General features: G+C 37.8%; 1 long non-coding RNA gene across 2 annotated transcripts in view; it reads right to left on the bottom strand.

The window, feature by feature from the left end:
- Positions 1-616: 616 nt before the first annotated feature.
- The window catches only part of LOC139041766 (uncharacterized), a 93,461-nt gene continuing 76,198 nt past the window's right edge, over positions 617-17,879 (bottom strand). The window contains exon 5 of one of the 2 annotated variants that reach the window (XR_011497617.1): positions 617-1,799. This is a non-coding gene — a long non-coding RNA (uncharacterized lncRNA). The remainder of the gene's footprint in view (positions 1,800-17,879) is intronic. The other variant, XR_011497616.1, reaches the window with a different exon arrangement.

The raw sequence follows: 17,879 nt of genomic DNA, 5'->3' as shown, positions 1-17,879 counted from the left end.
TCAAACACAGAAACAGAGGGAGATAATAGACTGGAAGATTCAATATTCTATACCAAAGGGGGCAGCCACAATCCATTAACCCTATAAAGTCCATCATAATTGTCAACAGGAAGTTGGTCCCTGTGACCAGTTTTCAGTCTAAAGCATTTTTCCACCAGTGTCTCTATAGCAAGTCGCAGTCTGGATTGTCTCATATATCCTAATACCTAATCATATTAATACTAGTTATGGGCTATATAGAGCCATCCATTATTATTTGTTAGTAGCTACTGTTTATTGAGTGAATAATATATGGAAAGAACTGTGCTAAGCATTGTATACACTATATCTCACTTAATCTTCACCATGACTCTCTGAGATGAGTATCATTACTCTCCCACTTTTCAGGTGCGGAACCTGAGACTTAGGAAATGTGAGTAACCCTCTTAGGTCACACACCTAGTAAGAGAAAAAACTGGGGGGTCCAAACCAGGACCACAGCAAAGACTCATTCAAAGACTCAACTCCTGATGCACTTTGTTCAGAATAAGTCTCAACACATCATAGTTTCTCAGTGATTTCTTTTGAATCAAATTTTTTATTTGAGTGTATAAATCTAGATTAATGCATTACAGAATACTATAAACTACTCACTTTAATGTTATTGAACTGAGGGTCACGTAGAAGTTGGTGAGGCTAGAGTTATAAAAAGATGTTTATCTAGTTGCCCAACTAACAAACTATAGCTTCTGAAGACAAAAGTAGTCCAATCTGTTGACTATTGACATCAACATGAAAAATGTAGAATGTACTTTAAAAAGTTAATATCTTCTTTAACCACCTTAAACTTGTCAGCTGGTATAATTCTTCTTCTCCCAAATGGTTTCATGAGTATACTTAGCTTGGGTCCCCACAGCCTATGATAAAAACCCTGATGATGGCTTCAGGAATTGTCAAAGCTTAGTTATCAACCATTACCAATGCAACCAGCCCAATGGTGGAGTCAAAAGTGCAATTGTCTGGGATCCAGGAGAACTGTGTCCTAATCTTGGGTGAGTGATCTTAGGAGAAACACTTAGCCCCTTGAGGCTCTAGAAGATTGCGTGGTTTTATTTTCCAGGTTGATGTTTCCTTATGAGGGAATTTAAATAGCTCTTTTTTTTTTTTAGCAACTCATCATTCAATAAAATGTTAACTAGAAAAGGAGATTTTTGCTGTATCCACCTCTGACACTATAGTCTGAGAATAAGGACTGCTGTCTTTATTAGATGACTAATTAAAGAAGCAAGCTAATTTCAAGAGTCAAGATGTGTACATATATGTTCAAGTTTGCATAATACATAGAGAGCCTGGCTATAACTTCTGTCACAAAAACTACTTATTTCATTCATCAAAAGTAAAAAGATTTATTGTACCAACATAAAATCCAAGATCCACCAACGTGATTATATCAGCTGGATTTTATGTCTGTTTCTTTATTCCATGATCTTTCCAGAGAAGCACATTGATTGGGGGAAAAAAAGTGTTTTTCTTTAGTAGGAAGAAAGTATTTGTACAAGTGAAAACTTAGGGTCAGAGAAAGCAAGTGAAGACGTTGAGCTGTATGTCTTCAGGCCAAGCAATAAGCCAGAAGTTTCCCGGTTGTTTCAGCAGGGATCCATTCTCTAACCCAAAGATCTGGAGGTGGGATACAAATGCTGGTGGTTCATTCTGAAGTCCTACTGATGAACTTTGAGTAGCCATGACTGCCCAGTTGCTCAGGCAGAGCTAAAACAGGTGTGAGCTCTTGGAGTGTCCACTCTTCTAGTTACATAGCAGAGCTAAAATGAAAGAAACAAAACAAAAGCATTCACAATGACCCAATTTTATAGATATTTTCACCTTCTGAGTTAAATACGTTTGTACCATTTGAAATTTCACAACCAGTATGTTTTAATTTTATCATTAAAAGAGAACAATAAAGATATCAATAGCACTTTACAAATGATATTTTATTTGACTCATTCCTTTCAATAAATATATATTAAGACAGGTTTGAGCTAAGTCCTGGAAATACAAAAATGAATAGGAGTAGCTGTTGCCTTAAAGGACGCTCAGATTTTTTTAACTTTTAAAAAACATAATACATTTTATCATTTTCTTAAAAATCTAGGTCAAAAAAACCCCACAATCTAACAATGACTCAACAGCTTGGGAAAATGTGCCAAGAAAATTGTTAGACAAAAAAAAAAAATTATTTTCCCCAGAACAGGATAGAATTACCTGGACGACAGACTGTCTAATTTCACTGCCAAGGAATTCAAGTAATGATTTTCTGTGGTGTTAATCTTCACATTTTACAGCCATTTCGTTGGTTTTATTTTTTTAATTGGAAAAGACAAACAAACCACCTATAGCAGATATTTCTGTCATTTCGCCCTTCTTCATGTCATCTTTGAGTAGGACTCATGGATTTTGCTGTACAAATGATGCTTAAGCATAAATATTCATATATACGGTATGTTCTCCTCTAGAGCTTAAATTATTCATATATGGTTATGTATGCATATAAATATACACAACATAAAATGCCTGGAATGGCATATATCAAATGTAAATAATATATTTATTCTGTTGAGTGGAATTCTGGATGACTTTTATGTTCATTTTTATAAAATAGCCCAATTTTCTATAATGATTATGTGTAACTTTTATAATTAAAAACATAGATTTATAGGTTCTTTTACTTTCCAAATTTTATACAATAATCGTGCATTATTTTTATAATCAGAAAAAGTACACATTTTTTATTCTTATAGAATAGAAATTTTTATTCATATAGAATATATATGTCTCATAAAGTCACAATTATGTTTTGAATACATAGAAAATATAAGAGGTGGAAATACACATACCTATCAATAGTGATTCTCTACATAGAGGGGGGCCAAATGGAACTGATCCTTCTATTTTCTGCTTTTCTCCCTTATTTTCTAAGATGAGCATGTATTTATTTCATAATAAAACATGAACTTTATTCTTTAAATGCAAGCCAAATCAGAAATGTCAAATTGACCTAACTGGAATACATAGTTTTCTTATTTTTTTAAATTTCTGCAAAGCTACTACCTTTTATGTACAATCGAAATATGCTTTAGGCTTATGGACAACTTTTAGAGTTTAAGCAAATAAGTAATAACACATTTTATGATAGATTTAGAACAAGAATGTTCCAAAGTATGCACTAATAAAGAAAAATTGAGTTCTAAAGCATTATAAATGGACTCCACATCATGACTGCATAGCCATCAATTAAGGCTAACATTGGAATCCTATAATGAAGGTTAAAAATCCAAGTGTACTATCCTATTTCTCTAACACAACGGAAGTGAGATCCATCAATGTACAAGTCTAACCATATGGAAATGTAAAAGCCAGGCAGAAAGACACACAGAGTGACTAAGTCTAACAAGTCTGAACTGCCCTCCTGGAAATCTGACCTGTTTATCGAGCAGGGTTGTTGCTCATCTGACTAGGCAGAAAAGAGAAACCAGGTTCACAGCATCACAAATACAAGAGGGTTTGAAATGGAGGGGCAGAAGGCACAGCCCAAGTGGTCTCCAGGGCTATGAAGGCAGCTTCAGGGACTCTTTCTGGGGTATGCAGCACCTCAGCCACTATCAAGGGCTTAAATGGAGCCCTCCAAGACAGAAGAGGTAGGCACATAGTAAGCTCCCCCAATCATAGAACTTCAGGGAGGTTTCAATCTCTGTGTATATTAATTTATTCATCTCAAACTTGGTGATAATTCAGTTATTCATTGAAGGTATATTTATTTTGCATATACTATTGCCAGACACTATTTTAGGTACTAGAGTTATAAGACTGAACAAAAAAGTAGCATAGTGATAAATATCATAAAGAAAATGAAGCACAGTAAGGGATGGAATAAAGGGGAAATGATCTGGCCTCGTGAACTGTTGGCGTTAATGTAAATTTGTGCAGCCACTATGGAAAGCAGTATGAAGGTTCCTCAAAAAATTAAAAATAGAACTAACATACGACCCAGCAATCCCACTTCTGGTTATATATACAAAGGAAATGAAAACAAGATCTCAAAGGGGTACCTGCACTCCCATGTTCATGCAGCATTATTCACAATAGCCAAGATATGGAGACAATCTAAGTGTCCATCAACAATGGAATATTATTCAGCCATGAGAAAGAAGGAAATCCTGCTATTTGCAACAACATGGATGAAACTTGAGGTCATAATGCTGAGTGAAATAAGTCAGACAGAGAAAGAGAAACACTGTATGATATCATTTATATGTGGAATCTAAAAAAAGCTGAACTCATAGAAACAGAGAGATGAGTCGTGGTTATCAAGAGCTTGGGGGTGGGGGAAATGGGGAGACGATGTTGTTCAAGGGTACAAAATTCCAGTTATAAGATGAATAAGTTCTGGTGATCTAATGTACAGTAGGGTGATTATAGTTAATAACACTTGAAAATTGCTAAGAGAGTGGATCTTAAATGTTCTCTCCACATAGAGGAAATGGTAATTATGTGACATGATGGAGGTGTTCGCTAACGCTATGGTGGTAATCATTTTGCAATATATACATTTATCAAATCAACATGTTGCACACCTTAAACTTACACAACGTTTTATGTCAATTATATCTCAGTTAAGCTGAAAAAGAAAAAGAGAGAAAATGGTCTGAGGAATCTCTGAGGGAGTGAGCAGATTTCTAAATGGAAGGAGAGAGTGAGCAAGGAGAAGAACCACAAGATCAGCCTGAGCAGTGGTTGGTCAGTTTGAGCAACACACAGAATATTGTGAGACAAGAAAGCAGCAACCCCTGAGCAAGTAGTAGGAGAAAAAAACTGGAGGGGTCTGGGGGCAGGGGAGCTCATCATAAAGAGATGTTCTTCAGGGGATGGGAAGCCATTGGAGAAGGAACTGAAAGGTAACTTGAGCCAATTTGCATCTATGAGTTCCCTCTTTTATGTGGAGAAAAGACTATGGATGGATAAGAGTAAAAGCTGGAAGATGAGATCAAAGAGCCACTGCAGGTGTTCAGTTCTGATCCTGATCGAGGAGTTAGCCTTTAGGAAGCCAAGAAGTGATCCAAGTCTGGGTGCATTTTGAAGGCAGAGTGGATAGGGCTTGTTGATGGACTGGATATGGAGAAAGTGAGAAGTGGGGAAAATCAAGGATGACTTATTATTTATGATCCATTGGGTGGGTTGTGGTGTCATTTATTAAGAGTGGGAAGACTGGAGAAGGGTGGGGTGGGAGGTTGTTGAAGAAGGAGGCAGAAACTCAAGACTTGTGATTTAGTCATATTAAGTTTGAGATCTCTGTTAAACAGGCAGGAGAAGATGTAAACTAAGCAGCTAGATAACACATCTGGAGCTTGGAAGAGAGGCCAAGACTGGGGAGAAAAACCCGGAAATGATGGTTTCGATAGTACCTAGAGTCGTGGCAGTAAATGAGATCACATAGGGAGAGTAAATATAGAAAGAAAGAGGGCTAAGGACTGAGCTCTTATTGAGCACACCAACATCTAGAGGTGAGGAACAGAAAAAAAGATGCTGAAAAGGAGAACCAGTGGAGTGCAGTAGCCTAGAAGCCAAACGAAGAAAGTATTTCAAGAAGGAGAGGGAAAGATTACTTGTGCCAAATGCTGCCAAGAGGTCAAGAGAGACAAAGAGAGAGTCAGATATTGTCATTTGGAGTTCATCAATGATCCTAAGAAGAGTAGTTGAATAGAGTGGTAGGAACGGGGAGAAATAAGGAGAGAGGAAAATTAATAAAATTGTTTCAGGGTGTCGTTGACAGGTGCTGCAAGCATGAAGGAAATACACTGACATATTGTATCCACCCTAAATTGAACTCTATGATGGGATAATGGACCAGATGCCTATATGGAATCACATGCTTTCCTCTCATTTACGCTACTTATTCTAAGCTTTATAAACTCAAATAGAAAATGTTGATAAGATTGTGCCATAGGATTTTAGAATTGTCATTTTTTTCTTATTAATTGCAAAGAAACCTGTCTTACTCCAAGTAAAATAAAATAAAGACCTAATCTTTTAGGAAAATTTTCCCTGATATGTCTCTTATGAAATTTTACTTATTATGTTTACATGGAGTTAGTGGTTTATATTAGCACTCTCTTAAAATAGTGGTGGAAAAGTCTGTCTCCTGTCTCTTTTTGCACTACAAATATCAACATTTTAAAAAATTGAGATACGTATTAGGATGTCTTTCTTTAGTCTTTTGAAGTGTGTCTCTCCCTTGAAGTTTTAATTAATTATTGATTGTTTTTTAATCCATTCTATGCCTTCCATATTCTTTTTTGTAAGAAATTTAAGTTGATATCTTAGAGAGTCTGAAAACGTTTTGTTTCTGCCTGAAATATTTATGACATTACACATGTACTTTCTTCCCATAAGACGCAAAAAAGAATAACTTTATATTCTTATCAAAATATTTTGGGGAAAAAAACCTCTTTTGACAAACATAGCATATCTATCCCCTTACGGTATATGTATTTTGTGATCTTCAAGCTTCAGATTTTTAGTTGTGGTTTTTTTTTTTTTTTGCTCAAGAATATCTGTCCTGAGCTAACACCTATGCCAATCTTCCTCTATTTTTTAGTATGTGGGCCACCTGCACAGCATGGCCACTAACAGAGCAGTATAGGTCTGCACCCAGGAATTGAACCTGGCCTGCCAAAGTAGTGCATGCTGAACTTAACCACTAGGACACCAGGGCTGGCCCCAAATTTTTTTATTTTTGATGCTCATAGATCATTATAAACTTAGATATCTCAAATCCTTTTATTTAAAGAACATATTTATTGATTCGTTTTAGTTCTTTATTTTTTATTTATTTTCATAAATTGAAAAATGAAGGATGAGGGCTAAAATGAGACTCATGGTTTCTTTTAGGTAACCCTGGACATTTGCTTCTGCTCAGAATATCAGCGAATCCTTTTCCCATATGCATAAGGAAAACAGTACATAGTGCACTGAACATGGACTTTAAACTCAGACCTGGGTCTTCAGCACTTCAACAGATCTTGAGCACTTCACCTAAACTCTCTGAGCCTTCCTTTTCGTGTGTACAGTGGGGATGCTTATATTCTCTCCTTCACAAGACTGTTGACAGATGAAGGAGACAATCCCTGCAAAGTGTGAGGCACATGGCAGGCACTCGGTAAGTGGATTGTATCTCCTTGGTGCTCATCTATGTGAATGTAGACGTGTTGCGTTGTGATTAATCCGATGAAGGTGTTTGCACTCTATAAAATATAGCCAGAGTTTAGAAACAGTTTCTGGACTTTATTAACATATGAAACCTTTCATTAAATCTATACTAGGTAATATTAACTTTTAATTAATTAAAAACCTGACTGGGTATTAAAAACGTCTTACTGTTTGATTAATGGAAATAGATTAGAAGGCAATGTTTTGTCATACTAAAGGTGCATTCTATTGCACAACCAGAGAGAGAGCAAATGACATGGGGCCCCATCTAAACAAAAATCAGCAGCTACTAATGAGGCTTGTTAGTGATGCTAATCTATGTAAATGTTATTAATTGAGAACATCTATCTTTTATCTCCAACATTTGGTAATCAGGCAATTAAAAAACAATGACATTCCCGGTGGTTGTTCTTCCTAGGTTTTTTTTTTTTAAGTGATCAAAGAGTTCAGAATAAGAAAAAAGAAAGTCCCTTATCAAGAGGTAGGCCCTTGCCTTGGGCTACTAGGCCTCATTAAAGGCAGAAAAGCTCTGTTGATCACCAATTAACCTGATTTGTAGGAACTCTGATAAAGACCCCGAACAACAGGAGCTTTCTTACCATAAATGACACAGTTTGTTGACAAAAATAAAAGCAATGCATTGAAAAAAATAAAAGAACACTATAAAGGAGTCATTGGAACTGAAAGTCATTCTACACATGGGGCCGTGTTTCAGGGAGAGGAGGCTTTGCCCCTCTGGTGGCCTAATACTCACACCAGGAGGAAATCTCACCCCCAGTCAGGTAGAACCAGAACACAAAGATGGCTTTTCCTTTTCACCATCTTGTAAAATCTCTGCCTGCTCCTCCAGGTATAGCAGACATCAGATTTTATCAATTATGTCAAGGGAGGCTGGGCCCTGTAGAGTGCGCCACACTCTCAACAATTGCCTTGGGAGCCAATCATTGAAGTTTTCAAGTATTCAGTTTTGAAATCTAACCTGGCTTTAAATTACACCGTATATTGTATATTTTTATATATTGAAAGTATAGTTAATCATAGAAATAGCAGTAAAGACAGCAATAATAGAAAGAGTTATCTTTTGGGTACCTTCTACATACCAAGCACAGCATTAAGCACTTTGCAATGGATTACCCCTATTGATGTCCACAATAACCCCAAGACATGCATGCCATTCCAGAAATAGCTAGATAAGTAGACAGATATCCTGTATTTGGCAGCTCACTCAAAAAGTTCACAATTCATCAAACATACTTCAAAACCATTTATTTTAAGCAACTCTATTTGGTTCTGCCTTTCTCTTTCTCCAAAGTATGAAAGGTCTTTGAGAACCCGTCAACTAGACAGAGTTTAAAACCACTAGTAAACTGTGAATTTTCCAGTTGGGTGGTCAACATGCAATGTAAATTCCCAATGACAGAGTTAGTCCTCCAGGGACCCAGGGTTGGGCAGCCAAAGCAGGGGGTGGCTATTTCCAATGTAAGCCGTAGAATTCTCTAAGGGATATAAAATTTCAGTGAAATCATCAATATGATTTTAAAAGTAAATGAGTGTGAATGTGATATTTCTGGCTCTTTTTTATTTCCCCATTGTTTCCCCCAATAGCACCTTAATCTCTTCCCAGTGGAGCGATCCCAAGCAGCCCAACACAAGCCAGAAAGGCCCCATTGGGCATAAAAATGATACATTTGCTTTACATTTTATGTTATTCAGGAATAACATAAAAAGGAACATTTTATTAGGACAGTCAGAATCTCTATTCTCATCCTTCTTAACATTATTTCTTATTGCATTATAGTTGTTGATGGTTGTTAGCTTCAAATCAGTATAAATTTGAATATATTGCCATTTTCATATATTGTCTTTAAAATACGAAGTCTCTGCGAATTAAAAAAGTTTATAATACTTGGTGTAGCATGCTGTTTTATTTGTTCCATTTGACGGTTAAGGATAGAACATCAGGACTGAAAAAGAACTAAAGATACAAGTTAGCTCATTAGCAGGCTGGACCACACTGAAATTGACTCTGATTCTACTCCTATAGTGATGGATGTTGCAAACAGAAGACTTAGGTACAAGACTGACTTCTTAGAGTCTTCGTAACTGCAGATTGTAGCATGTGGGTGGAAGTGTGAGCTGTAGGAAAAGGCCTTAATTGGGTACTTATTTTATCTGAGCTAATATATTCCAAATGCTGGGTAAAATTTATAACAGAGTACATCTGAATATTATCATGAGGCAGTGGTTTTCAAATGTTAAATTTTTATGTTAATGTACATAAAAATTCCCTCAGTGCTTGTTAAAATTCAGTAAATCTAGTGTACAGCCCCAGAACCTGAGCTTTAAAAGGCACCCCCTACACACAAACACACACACACACACTCCCTCACACACGCAATCCCTAACCAGTGACTCTGTTACTAGTAGTCCAAGAAATAAAAAAGCTTTGAGGATGGTTTCACTTCATCCAAAACATATGTACCGAATGCTTGCTTTGTGTAGGGGAAGATGCCCAGAGGCTACAAGATATGTAAGACGAATTTCTTTCTTCCCTTTTTATCTGATGGACAATTAGAAAATAAACTTAAAACAGTAGATGTGGTGACCCATTGTCAATTGCATTGAGAAGCTAGGAAATCTGTCTCAGAAGATCTGAATTCATGTTGCAATGACAATTTGGTTCTTGCATTCCTTCTTGCAAGGAATATTTTGCAACAAGAAATTAATTGCATTAGCCCCAAATCTAGAGTACTAGATTATTCTGTTTCCATTTTAAGAACTTACTGAGTACTGGTAAAGAAACATATGCAAGAGGAAAGAGAAGACAATTGATTTATTGATTAATGGTTTAGGGGAACCACCAACAGACCTGGATAGTGTGCAGAGAACACAAATTACATCATCTCTGTTTTTTTAATACCTTCCTCTGTTTGGTCACCTCTACATGGTTTGAGTTAGAGGGGTTCCTGGACAACAGACCGGTGACTTTTGGGTTTTCCTCAGGCCAGCAAAACCTGGTTATACAGTTATCAAAACCAGTAGTAGCCAAGGTTTGTGGGGAATGTTCAACACTAGGATGGCGGGAAAGATGGCTAAAGTCAGGTGCACATAATCTAGAAAGTTTTCCCTTGTAGGCTGAAGCAAGCAGTGCTCATAAGAGAGAGAGAGAGACAAAGTAACAAGGATTGCTTGGTGAAGATTCTGACAGCCACAAAGGGAGCAGGAAGGGGAGAGATTAAAAGTGACATAAAAAGGGATTGCTTGACTAAAGGCCTTGAAACCAATAGGTAATAATTTGAATATGACCCAGAAGCTAATGGGAAGTCATTTGAGGGCCTTGAGAAAGGGAGAATGGAAACAGCAGGCATAAAAGATTATCCGAGGTACAGAAGATTGGGCCAATTGGCAGATGAGAGGCAGAGGACTAAGAGAGGCTGGCGGGGAACCCCAGACCACCATGAGGCCCAGCAGCAGATGGGGCCCTGGTGATTACAATGAGGAAGCAAAGCCTGGCAGGTTAAGTGGCTTGTCCTCCTTGCCAGTTTCTTTGCTTGGTTATTTGCATTCTGTATATATTTATGTATCTCCCATCTCATTCTGAACATAAGATTGAATATAGTTTGTTTATTATGTATATCTGTTCCACCAATTTCCAAAAGGATTTTCCAAATAAGCTGTAAGCCAAAATCAATTAAATCAGAATTTCTGGGGTGGATCTCAGGCTTCAGTATTTTTTTAAAACTGCTCAGAAAATGTTAACATGCCACTAGGGTTGAAAGCCTCTTTTCCAAAGTCGGCAAAGAGAACAGATGCTCTCACGTCCCTGAGATGCTCAGTACCGATGACAAGTTAGAGACAGCTTTCTGGTAGCTGAGGTCCAACAGGACATGCACTGGGCAAACAGTTTTCCTTTTCTGCTAAGAGAAAAGACAAGCACCAGTTTTCAGTGACAAAACTTCTTCTAGAAACTAATCTCAAGTCAGAAAGTAGTGCACGGTCTTTTCATAAGGTTATTGTGAAAAAAGTCACTAACTTCAACTACAGTTTTAGCAAAGCAGTACACACTTTGTCCTAATGTTTCCCTGCGGACATTCATGAGTCACTGGGTTCAGACCATTTATGTGCAACTCAGGGAAGGCATTACTCTAAGAAGTTGGGCAAAATGACTTGACTACTTAAAAAAAAAACAACCTAACATTCTAGATGAATATGAGATGTTTGAACAAACCTCTAGCAGATGCTGAATTGCCAATATCTCATGAGGTAATTCTCTAACAAGAACCTATAGTAAAGATAGTTTATGATCTTATTTAAGCGAGAATTGTATGCTTGAAACACTAGATATGAAGAAGGAAAAGGTTATTAATCTGCTGCTTATATTTTAAGAGTGAGATTTTTTTTCAAGTTCAGCAGAAAGCTGACAAACAAAAACTAAAGGCTTTTTCTTCAGGGGGATCAATATTTTCACCTGAAAGTAGGTCTAGTTCTTTTCGAGAAATGCAGATACCTGGTTGAAATCCAAAGTTGTATGCCATACCACAGAAAAAGAGCTAATTAGCAACCCAGCCAGGACTACCACTCTGCTCAGATCTTACTCCCAAAAACTATGCCCCTACACTGCCCCTCCCCACCTTCTAGGCCATGATTTTATGGTAGATGTTAAGATTGGATGTGCAATATGAATACAGGGAAGGAGAAAGGGGAGAAAAGCAGAGACCACAAGCTTTGGTAATAGTGTGAAAGAAAAAAAGGACAGAGTGATACAAGTTGGAAATTGCATGTGTTTGCCTAACTCCAAAACACCGAGATGAAAAATAACTTTTTTTAAAAAAGCCAGTGATCTGGATGGTTATGCCTACATGATACCAAATATCTAGTCATCTGGGACATCTGGAAGTTTGTCCACATTCTTCATTTTCCATCCGAATATTTGGCATCATTTGGACACCACCAGACATCATTTATGGAGAGCATGGCTGAGAAGATATCTAGAAAGGGGAAAATGATTGTGGCTTACTTTGTCAGAATCAAATTAATCTTATTAATAAGATAGGAAAGTTTAAACCCAAACAGGAGTCTATCTGGTTAAATCTGGATCAACGAGAAAAATGCCACAAAACAACCCTAAACAAAGAACAGCAGTAATTATGCCCACATGAAAGACGGGCATGAATTAAAATTGCAGCAGCGGACCAGAGAGCACGCCTCGCAATATGGCGAGGTTGCTGCAGTTGTCTTAAGACGTCTTAATTATATGATTGATGTGGGCTTCAAAAGAAAATTCAGAAGCCACAGTGGCTCCGAGGGCATGAGTATTATCGAAAGGATAAAGACAGCTTCCCCAGAAGAAAACCACTCTGAGAGGAAGCCTGGGAGGTTTACATGGCAGAACTAATCAATAATGTCTTGGTTTTATCTATATTAAGTTTAATAAAATTTGATGACATCCATGATTGAAGATCACACACACAATTATGGCAACATCAAAGGTATTCAGTAGCGCACGTTCAGCTTGAGAAGTATAGCAAATCAGAGCCTGAATGTATATGACACTGCACACCACGGGAACACGCAGACCCTGAGCAGGAACAAGGGCTTGCTGAGTGCCTTCTTCTTCCACATTTATGAAAAGCAGTGGAAGCTATCTCGACAGCCTAAACCACGTATGCTTTCCTCTCATTCTCCTGGTCTTTTGATCTCCAGATTTTAGAACAAGAGGTCAAAAGCATGATGCCAAGGTAACTCCAGAGTCTGCCAAGTCAAGTCTACACTTGATTGGTGCTCCCTTTTTCTCATTCCCCAAAGCCAAATGAAACCAGGGCATTTCAAAGGAGACACAGCAGACAGGGAAGGTGGAAATCTGGCGAAATTTCCACCCAGTTACTTAGAAAAAACGGGGGAAGAGGACTTCCTTGTCGAATTTCCAATGCTGCTCCGCAGAACAAAAGAAGAAAATGAGACCTACAATTACCTCAGCTTTAAGAGCTCAGCGCAAATCACGCTAATCCCCCGGACTTTGTACCACTGTCATATTTTATTTTCTCTTCAACAGGTGTACAAATTGTTTGGATTGGAGCTGGAAAACACCATTCAGACCCTACGGGCTGAATGGAAGCAGATTATTTCATTAGCTCAGTTGCTGTTGGTCCTCTGGTATTTTCTCCAAGAGTGAGCACGTTATTTGTGTCATTGCGATTTGTTTTAACCAGATTGGCAGCAGGAAATATTACAACTTTCCTCACAAGAGTGATTCAATTAGTTGAGCATTTTCTCTGCTTTTATATCAGACAGGTAAAGCAACTGTTGCTAGCTTTAATTTAGCTCTAATAATTTGGCTGAGGAAAATCATAAATTTCAGTCCAGTCATTCTTATACCCGTGTTCGATGCCATTTTATACTTGAGGATCTCTTATAAGCCGATGCTTAACTTGTATGACTGACATCACACACTGTGAAAGTCGGATTTTCTTTTTTTACTTTGCTTTGAGAAAAGCAATAAGATTCAGACCCTAAAAAAAAGGTTATAAAGCCATGATAAGTTATTAAGAAGGTGAACAGGAACTGTACTTCTGAAAGTAATTATTTTCTGAAGAAAACTGAGTTAAAACTCTGATTTGGTTTCATCTCATAACTTAAAGCACATAAGAATTTTCTAGACAAAAGTGAAGTGATCTATTTTTGACAAGCACAACATCCTCTTTTCTCTATCTGAGTTAGTAGAAAGTCCAAGACTCTGAAATTACGGCTTTCGACTCAAAAGCCATGCCGTTTCTGTCATACCACACTACCTTTAATTAAAGAAATCAACAAGTATCCTATTTCAAATATCCTCATTTTTCTTGGCTTATCCCATAGTATATTCTACAGCTATTTAACGGAAACCTTCTGGGGTCATTTAGATACCAAGGTGAGAGGACCCTCCCCTCTGCCACTGCCCATGCCTACATTGAGGGCCAATATGCATAGTGGTAAAAAAGTTTAGGTTCTACATCAGTTCAGGTCCTCTGAGAACCAGAAGCCAAGATAGGATTTGCCCTACAAAACATTTGAATTGTTAAATTTGTAAAGTCAGGAGCTACTTTGGTAAAAGCAAGTCAGATCCTGAGAAGGTTGCTACCAATTTGAGTGTTGCTTCACCAAGCAGACATCACATCTCTCTGTCCCCGAAAGAGGTAGGCTGCACGTCACGTTTCCTGGCCATGTTCGGAGACTGTATACTTTCAACTCGCTGGAGCCACCATCCTCAGTGAAGAGTGATATTATTAGCTCTGATTGACCAGGTCTGACAGTAAGAGAGTGAGAGTGAGTGCCACATGAATTACACAGAGTGTGGATCCCAATGAAAATAAAAACTGCAGTGTGCAGACAAGAGGGGTGAAGGGTCCATTGAAAATCAGAGAGATTAGCAACTCATCACATTATTTGTGGGTTATCAGGAGACAGAGGTAATGAAAGTGAGACCTATATCCTTGATCAATAAGAGTTTGACTGCATTTTGAGTTCATTTTCCCCTGCCGAGAGAGAGACAGCAGGCTTACTATTGATCACCGTGTTAATCCATAACCAGACTGGGCCTTAGCCTGGTGGAGCAAGCAGGAAAAAATAAGATAATAAGCAGGAACTCTTGATCTTTTATTATGGTGTGCTAGATAAAGAGAGCGCGGGGGTTCAAGGTGGAATACTTTATAGTTAACCCTTACGTTCCCTAGTAATTTGGAATGCATAAGAAGAAGAATTGCATCCCACCTTACTCTGACTTTTGTTTGACCTTATCTTGTCTGCTTCCTAACTAAAGCATATCAAGGACGTTTTTTAAAGAGTGGAGGCAGATAGTAATTGGGCAAAGGGACAGTGGCAAGGATGTTAGACCCGTGGTAAGGAGGAAGCTCTGCCAGACCCCTCTCATGAAAGCCAAGTGAGATTCAGTGTTAATAGTATCTGTTCATATTTTCTTTTATATTTTACCCATTTGTCACGGTATTTCAGAGTCACTAAATCTCAGAACCTTTATACACATGAATTGTCAATAATATGTTTTACTCTGTCTCAATATGAGCACCATTTAGTTTCTGGTTAAGCCAACAAGACACTTGAGTTCTGTTGGAATGACTCCATGATCTTATAGAAGTCTGTTGGGTCACTAAAGCTGGCATTATTGCTGATCTAGAACCATCTTAGAAAGACAGCAGTCCGTCGTTTCTTACAGAAGCTCCTTGATCTAATCTAAGCCCCTGCTATAATTTAGGCATTTATGTCCCTGCCTTATCTATAAAAAATCAGCTCTTAGCCAGTGACTTAATATTTACCCACAGTAGTTTTTGCTGAAATTTAGACTAGCTCCACCTCTAATCCATCTGATACCTTCATACAAATTAGGAAAATGTGACCCTTCTCACAAGCACAGCCACAGGCAACCAGGTAGGATTTCAGCCCTTTCTCCCCCCTCCCCCAGGGACCCTTGTGCACCATTCTCAGAGGTGGCCTTTATATCCACACAACAGCAAGGAAATTGGGTTGATGGTGTGAATTGAAGCCAGTCTTCTTGCCCCTTGCACAGACCCAGTTGAGTTTTCACTCTGTGTCCTTGTCCCAATTCAGCTGTTTCTCACTTAGATGGTTCCCGTGCTTTTCCAACCAAGTTTCCATCTAGTTCTTCAAGATGCTCATCCTTGCACCCAACATGCACCTATTAGTAAGTGGCAACTTGTGTCACCCTAGAGTTAAGTTTTCAGAAACAAATGTAGAAGGGAGTGGTATATGTGTCGGCATGTCAGTCTGTGAGAGAAAGAGTAAGTAAACGTGACTTAAAGCGTTCTGCTTTGGAAGCATGATACTCAAGCTGCTCTAATTAGAATGAGTGGAGGAGCCATTTGAAAACAACAAATTTAACTATAAAGCATTTTTTAATGAAACGCCTTGTGATTACTTAGCCCTTTATCATTGGTTAATGAGGGAAGGCAACTTGAACAAGTTCACATATTATTATGTGAGGAAACTAGACACGAACCCAGGCCTTCTGAAGCTGGAGCCAGAGTTATTTACATAAGAGTCAGTAAAAAAAATGAAGTTTGTTATCTAATCCAATGGGATGTTCCTTTGCGTTGAGTTGGCTCTTATTTTAAGAAATGAATAATTTAATAGAATAGGTGTCATTCAAAAAAGAGTTTACAAAAGCAGGGGACAACTTGTGATGACTTTGTGCAAATGTTTCTTTTTTTTTAAAAAAAGATTGGTATCTGAGCTAACATCTGTTGTCAATCTTCTTTTCTTTTTCCTTCTTCTTCTTCTCCCAAAAGACCCCCAGCACATAGTTGTATATTCTAGTTGTAGGCACCTCTGCTTGTGGCATGTGGGACGCCACCTCAGCGTGGCGTGATGAGCAGTGCCATGTCCGCACCCGGGATCTGAACCGGTGAAACCCTGGGCCACAGAAGCACAGTGCACGAACTCAACCACTCAGCCACGGGGCAGGCCCAAAATGTTTCTAATTTAATAAAAATCGAGATCTAACTTAAAATGAAAAAATAAAATGTTTGGAGATGGATGCAGAAACTGAGAGAGCAAATCCTCTTCTAAATAATATTTTTTTCTTGATCATAAAGAGAAACAAATTCCTTGCAGAAAGTATAACAAATACCAAAAAAAGTATAAAAACAAAACATTTGTCAAAGCCATCGTAGACATTTTGTAGCATAAACTCTCAGTTTTTTGTCCTATGCGCATATATAAATGAAGATTCTTGACAAAATTGGAATCATATTCTAAAAATTAAGCTGATTTATTTTGCTTAATTTGTAAATTACTTCTCCACATCCTTAAATATTCTTTGAAAACTAGAGAATGAACCTTCTAAAATGTAGTCTCTCCTTCCTCTAAATAAAATTTAAAGTCTATTTTCCCTACTTGTAAATGGGCTAGTGTTACTGGGTCAGATTCTGAAAGACGAAGATGATTAATTTTCAAATAGCCACCTCTATTTAATAACTAGAACATTCATTTCTTTTAAAATATCTACAAAATCATAGTTTCCAGTTTTGCTTTCATCTAATAGTAATTTCTAGGTGATTTAGGATATGAATATAAAAGAATAAGAATAGGATAAGATTTCTGGAAATATTGCTATGCTCTATGCACTTTTGGGTATTGTCTTAGTCCATTTGGACTATTGTTACAGAATACCATGGACTAGGTGGCTTATAAACAAAAGAAATTTATTTCTCACAGTTCTGGAAGCTGAAAAGTATAAGATCAAGATGCCGGCAAATTCCGTGTCTGGTGAGAGCCTGATTCCTGGTTCACGGACGGCTGTCTACTCCCTGTGTCCTCATATGGTGGATGGGATGAGGGAGCTCTCGGGGGTCTCTTTTATAAGGGCACTAATCCCACTTCGTAAGGGCTCCTATCTTGACTTAGTCATCTCCCAAAGGCCTCATCTCTTAATACCATCACATTGAGATTTAGCATGTCAAAGTCTGAATTTGGGGAGGATGCAAACATTCAATCTATAGCAGGTTTCATAAGATATTCTCTTATCCACTCCATGTAAATATGCAGATACCTCTGGAGCAAATAAAATAAAATTTCTGAACACTTTTTGGCCTCTCTTTTTACTTGGCTTTTTTTCCCCAAAATATAAC

This window comes from Equus asinus, chromosome 2 (genome assembly GCF_041296235.1).
Source record: "Equus asinus isolate D_3611 breed Donkey chromosome 2, EquAss-T2T_v2, whole genome shotgun sequence".
Classification (NCBI taxonomy): Eukaryota; Metazoa; Chordata; class Mammalia; order Perissodactyla; family Equidae; genus Equus; species Equus asinus.
The sequence above is the reverse complement of the archived record's forward strand: the minus strand, read 5'-3'. Positions and strand labels throughout refer to the sequence as shown.